At 42.0% G+C, this 6,153-nt stretch overlaps 1 pseudogene; it reads right to left on the reverse strand.

Moving 5' to 3' along the window:
• Positions 1-1,613: 1,613 nt before the first annotated feature.
• Positions 1,614-2,189, reverse strand: LOC105065402 (large ribosomal subunit protein uL23 pseudogene; annotated as a pseudogene).
• Between the last annotated feature and the right edge of the window lie 3,964 nt (positions 2,190-6,153).

The raw sequence follows: 6,153 nt of genomic DNA on the forward strand, positions 1-6,153 counted from the left end.
GAGGAATAAAACAGCTCATGCAAGAAGGAGAAACAGAATGGCATGAGAATTCTCAAAGCAATACTAGAATTTGGAAGATGATGAAAGAATGACTTCAGAATTGTTAGCAAAGTAAATTTCCAATCTAGAATTCTATACAAACTCCCCATTGTGTGTAAGGTAGAATAAAAAACATAGCAGACACACAAGATCTCAAAAGATTTGCCTCCAGGCACCACTTCTTAGAAAGCTATTGGAGAAAGTATTCCACCCAAACAAATGGAAGAAACCAGGAAAGAGGCATATATGGAACGCAGAAGGAGTAGGATCAAATACAGGAGGGAGGAGAAGGGAATTACCGGAAGTCCCAGGTGGCCAGATGTGCAACAGGCTTAGAGACCTGCCAGTCACTGGTTGGAGCAGGAGGACAGAGACCTCCAGAAGGGCTGTTTATAAAGGGGATTAAAAAAACGTGAAACTAACTAATTACCTGATGTATTTAAATATATAGAGAGAAAATTTACAGCTTTGGGGAGAGGAAAAGGATAAATCGTGACGAGTACACAGAAAACAAAGCAAACAGAAAAACAAGGTAATTATGATTGCAATTATTCTTACATAAAAGGACGTGTGATTATAGTACACTATATGTCTCAGCAGTGAACAATATCTATATGAGCATAAATGTAAACTTAAATGTTGAATTAATCAAAACTCCTATATTGGGAGGATGGAGGTACAGAGAAAGATGACTCTTCTTTCATGCTGGCTGAGTTTAAGTTATACCTGATGGGACTCCAGGTGGAAATGTTAACAAGCAATAGACTGTCAAGCTAGAGGTACACTTTTTTTTTCAGCAACCTGCTTGAGCTGTGAAAGTGGGCAAAGTTACTAAAGGGGGTAGTGTAAAGACCAAGTTGAAGACTGAGAGTAAAACTGTGACCCGCTTTAGTGTCAGATGAAAACATTTAACAAAGATGTAAATAGGTAGTTACAGGAAGAAGTACTTCAAGTAGGAAACTTCATGAAAGAAAGGGGAAAAGAGATTCTTTAAAAAGGTATAATGACATAAAATGTTTCAGAAAGCTCAAGGAATAAAAACCGACAACATAAAACCATTTGCAGCAACATGGATGCTCCTGGAGAATGTCATTCTAAGTGAAGTAAGCCAGAAAGAGAGAGAAAAATACCACATGAGATCACTCATATGTGGAATTTAAAACAAACAAACAAACAAACAAACAAAGCATAAATGCAAAACAGAAACAGACTCATAGACAGAATACAAACTTGTGGTTGCCAAGGGGGCGGAGGGTGGGAAAGGATAGATGGGATTTCAAAATTGTAGAATAGATAAACAAGATTATCCTGTATAGCACAGGGAAATATACACAAGATCTTCTGGTAGCTCACAGAGAAAACAATGTGACAATGAATATATGTATGTTCATGTATAACTGAAAAATTGTGCTCTACACTGGAATTTGACACAACATTGTAAAATGATTATAAATCAATAAAAAATGTTTAAAAAAAAAAAGAAAGCTCAAGGAAGATGAGCAAAGTCTCATGGTTTTATTTTTCATTATTTTTAAAATATGGGTGAAAAGTTACATTTAGAATTAGCCAGCGGGACTCAGTTTAGATGATCCCAATTTTGTTGGCAACATTCAAGGCATCATGATCATGAGCCAGTGGAACACACACCTTTTTCTCTCCATCAGGCCTGATAAGAGTGCTGACCTTGGCCATGTCAACGTCACAGAGCTTCTTCACAGCCTGTTTGATCTGGTGCTTGTTGACCTTGACATCCACAGTGAACACAAGTGTGCTGTTGTCTTTTATCTTCTTTACGGCTGACTCAGTGGTCGAGGTGACCTTGATGCTGGCATAGTGGTCGAGCTTGTTTCTTCTGGGAGGGTTCATCCCAGGATGTTTGCGCTGCTTTATGAGCTGCAGTGTTTTGGGCCGTTGGAAGGTGGATGACATTCAGGCCTTCTCTTTTATTATGGCTGTGCGATGCCTTCCATCACTGCCTTCTTGGCCTTCAAAGTCTTTGCTTTGTCTTCAGCTTTGGGAGGGTAAGGAGCAGGGATTTCCTTCTTTGCTTTCAGCATCATCTTCATGAAAAGCCAGGGGCTCTTGGTTTTAGTGATAAGGAAGTCATAGTGACCTTCTGCAGAAAAGTTTCATTCTAGTTGGGGAGGAAGAATTAGGGAATGGGGTACGAGGCAGCAATATGGGAGTCATAAAAACTTCTTGGCATTAAATGGTACCAAATTATCACTTCATGGAGTGATTATTTCCTGGCTGCAAGGGAAAATATATATATATATATATGAACTTAACAGTGGGAAGATTGGGCTGTTTCCTCCTTAATGCAATAATTAACGTTAGCACTACTAAAAGTGAGGCAATCAGAAGTAATGTGCCTAAAATGTGACGCAGTAAAAGCACACAGCAGCGGCTGTGAACACTCCCACTGAAGTGTTGAACTTGAATTGAAATCAGCCTTTATATCTCATTTCCAGTTTATAGAAAATATAGGGGTAGATAAACCCCTAATGACACCAAAAGAGAAAGAATCAGACAAATCCAGAAAGTGGGACATTAGAGAGGGACAATGGGCCCAGTCTCTCCAACAACCCAGTGACATAAAAAGAGGGCGGGAAGCACTATTGAAATCAAAAGAGAATTAAGTCATATAGCATCCTGAGCAACGCATGGTCTTTAATTGAGTTTCACTTGAAAAAACAGGTGTAAAACGCATTTTTTGAGACCGTTGGGAAAACCTGAATGCAATCTGTTACATAAAATAAGGGTAATGTTATTAGCTTTGTTAATTGTGATAATGATATTTTTTAAAGAGATGCACTTTAAAGTATTTAGGGGTAAAATGTCAAGATGTCTATAATTTGATTTAAAATGCTTCAGGAAAAGAAAGATTAAGCAAATATGGTCAACTGTTAAATCCAGGTGCCAGTATACAGGTTATCTATTATGCTAGTCTACTTTCCTGTGTATGTGAAAATTAAAATAAATTTAAACGTAAACTTGGTTGAGAGTGACGAAGCAGGAGCTTGAGGCAAAAACTGAGTCAAGGAGGCTTTTACTGTGGACACGTTTGTAAGCTGAAGGGAAGGAGTCCATACGGGGCGGGGGGAGGGGGACCAATGGAGCAAAGCCAAAGAAGTGGGAGAGGACGGGATATAAGGACATGTGAAGAGCTTAGCCTCAGAAAGGCAGAGCAGCGCCTAGTCCTCTGAGACAGGAAGGATGAAACAATTCATGAGTGAAGAGATGAGAACATTCTAAAGTGGAGACAGCCAAACTGGGGAATGGCCTTCCACTGGAGAAAGGCCAAGGATAGATCAAGAACAGGGAAGGTAGATGTGGGGACTTGAGAATGAGAAAGTTCTGGAAATGCTGCTGGGTAAATTCTGCAGGGGTGCATTCCTGAAGAGAGGTGTTACCCAGATGAAGTTTGATAGCATCTATTTATAGTCCACCCAATCATCATGATTTTATGATTTCCTGCAGGCCTGCTCGTCAGCCTGGAAATGGAAGAAAAGCCAGAGAATGGTAGATTTTTCCTAAAGCGGAGGAAGGGAAGGTGACAATCCCACATATCAATTAGGTGAGTGTGGGTGCTCCTAAGTGTTCAGTCAGGCCATACACAGCTGGCTGCTCACAGGAAAGCCCCTGTGTGGAGCTTTGAGTAGGACAAAAACGATGTTTAACAGGCTTGAAAAGAAAGGCTGAAAAGGATAGGAAGTCACGTTGGCTGTGAGTGAAGGTGTCGGATAGGTAGAGGGAATGACAAGTTGTAGTCATGACAGAAAATTCAGAGGGTGAAAGTCTGGGGAACATAAAATTCCAGGTGGTATTGAGGTCCCAGATATGGTCATACAAACGCATCACGGAAGCAGAAACTAGTCAGCCAAGTTATTAGATGAAGATGCGCTGGGATGTAGTCGGCAGCGTCTAAGCTGGCCCCCAAAGATCCCCGCCTCCTGTTACTCACACCCTTGTATAATCCTCTCCCCTTGAGTGTAGACCGGACCCAGTGACTTACTCCTAACAGACAGAATAAGACAACAATAAAGGGCTGCCACTTCTGAGATAAGGTTACATAAAGACTCTGGCTTCCATCTTGCTTGCCCTTTCTTGCTTTCTCACTCATTTGCTCTATGAAGCCATATTGTGAGCTGCCCAGTGGAGAGACCAAGCAGGCAAGGAACTGAGGAAGGCCTCTGGCCAACAGCCCATGAAGACACGAGGCCCACCACCGACCACATGAGTGAGCTTGGACTGGCTTCTCCCCAGCCAAGCCTTCAGTGACTGCAGCCCTGGCTGACTGCAGCCTTGGGAGAGACCCTGAGCTAGCAGACCCAGATAAGCCTTGCCCAGATTCCTGACGCACAGAAACTGTGAGATAATGTTTGTTGTTTTAAGCCGATAAGTTGGGGTGATTTTATTTGTAGTCATAGATAAGTAATACAATGGATATTGATGTCTTGACGATAACAGGAGACAAGAGAGAAAGGAAAACCATGAGCCAGGAGCAGTGGGCACCATCAAGATTTCAAGCAGAGCTTCTCCAACTTTAATGTGGACGCAAATCACGTGGGGGTCTTGATTCTGACTCAGCAGTTCTGGGGCCTGCGGGTCTATAGTTCCAACGTGTTCACAGGTGATGTTAACGCTGCTGGTCCTTTGAGAAGCAAGACGGGTAAAAGGCGAGTTAGGAGACTCCACATCGATAAGCTTGTGGAGGGGGCCAAACTGTCCCATGAAACAAAGAGACGGGCTGAGGCATACAGAAGCCGAGGCCTAAGATGAGGCCAGAGAATAACAAAGAAGGAGCAAATAAGTAGATCAGTCCGTGAGAAAACGCAAAGCATTGAGTATTGCCTAAGACAGGCTTTTATGGGTTCCCCACGGTATAACCTTTGGAGGTCTCTCCTCCTTAGAGAATAGGACTCATTCTCTTCCTCTCTCTTTCTCTCTTTCATTTGCTCTTAATAGCTATCTACATCCATTTAATAAAACTGGATTTGGACGGTCATTAGGGTAGATGGAGAGAGAACTTCATTCATTCCCTCACTCCTTCATTCATTTAGCATCTCTGCACTGAGTACTGATTATGTGCTGGGCATTGAGAAAAATGAATAGAGAGTCTCTGTCCCAACTCTCGAAACACCAGGGAGACAGGCACATCCAGAACTACTGGAATGGCAGGAGGGCACAGCTCAGTGGTAGAGTGCATGCTTAACACACATGAGGTCGGGGGTTCAATCCCCAGTACTTCCATTAAAATAAGTAAATGAACCTAATTACCTCCCCTCCAAACAAAAATAAAAACAAACAATAAATAAAATATTTTTTGAAAAGGACTACTAGCATACAAGTGACTGGTGCCATAATAGGGACAAAAGTTATGGCAGCCTAACTGGGTGCATGATTAATTTTTCCAAGGGCAGAAAAAATTTCACAGAATAGATGAGGTGTGAGCTGGGTCTTTAGAAGGCTGGACTCTGAAAGAAAATCAGGGAATTCTAGGTGGATCAATTTATAAATAAATCTCTCTGAGACCCCCTTCCTTGTACCAATACCTTACGCTCACACAGCAAGACTTCTGATCTTGGTTTGGTTTCCTTTGTGGGAAGAGAATTTACAAACTGACCAATGTAAATACCACCCCACTTCGCCACTACCTTTCTCACTGTAAATGATTAAATTGGTTTTCGGATGCAAATCAGACTCATGTGAATTTGGGATGCACGGGCCAGTTTTTCTTAGGTCCTTGTCAAGCCAGGATAAACCAAGATTGAGGATCCAGATTTACAAGGACAGAACCCTCAGAAAATCAAGAAGGGCACCATCTTTCCTGACCATCCACCTACTCCTCACATGGACACAACGAAATGATAAAGAGTACTCAATCAGCAATAATAGTGTTCAATGAAAGGTTCAAAAAGCAAATCCTCTGAGGCTGAAGGTCAGGGGGAGAACCTTGAAAGAGAGCTAGGAAGAGACCTAACGAACACATTTGGATGGATACCAAAGCTCAGGTACGCAAGCTCTTTGTGTGCAGTAACAGTGAGAGTTCAGTGCCATGTCTTTATGCCTTCATGCCTTCGACCACGACCAATGCCCACAAAGAGAACTCAG

The sequence above is a fragment of the Camelus bactrianus genome, chromosome 12 (genome assembly GCF_048773025.1).
Source record: "Camelus bactrianus isolate YW-2024 breed Bactrian camel chromosome 12, ASM4877302v1, whole genome shotgun sequence".
Taxonomy (NCBI): Eukaryota; Metazoa; Chordata; class Mammalia; order Artiodactyla; family Camelidae; genus Camelus; species Camelus bactrianus.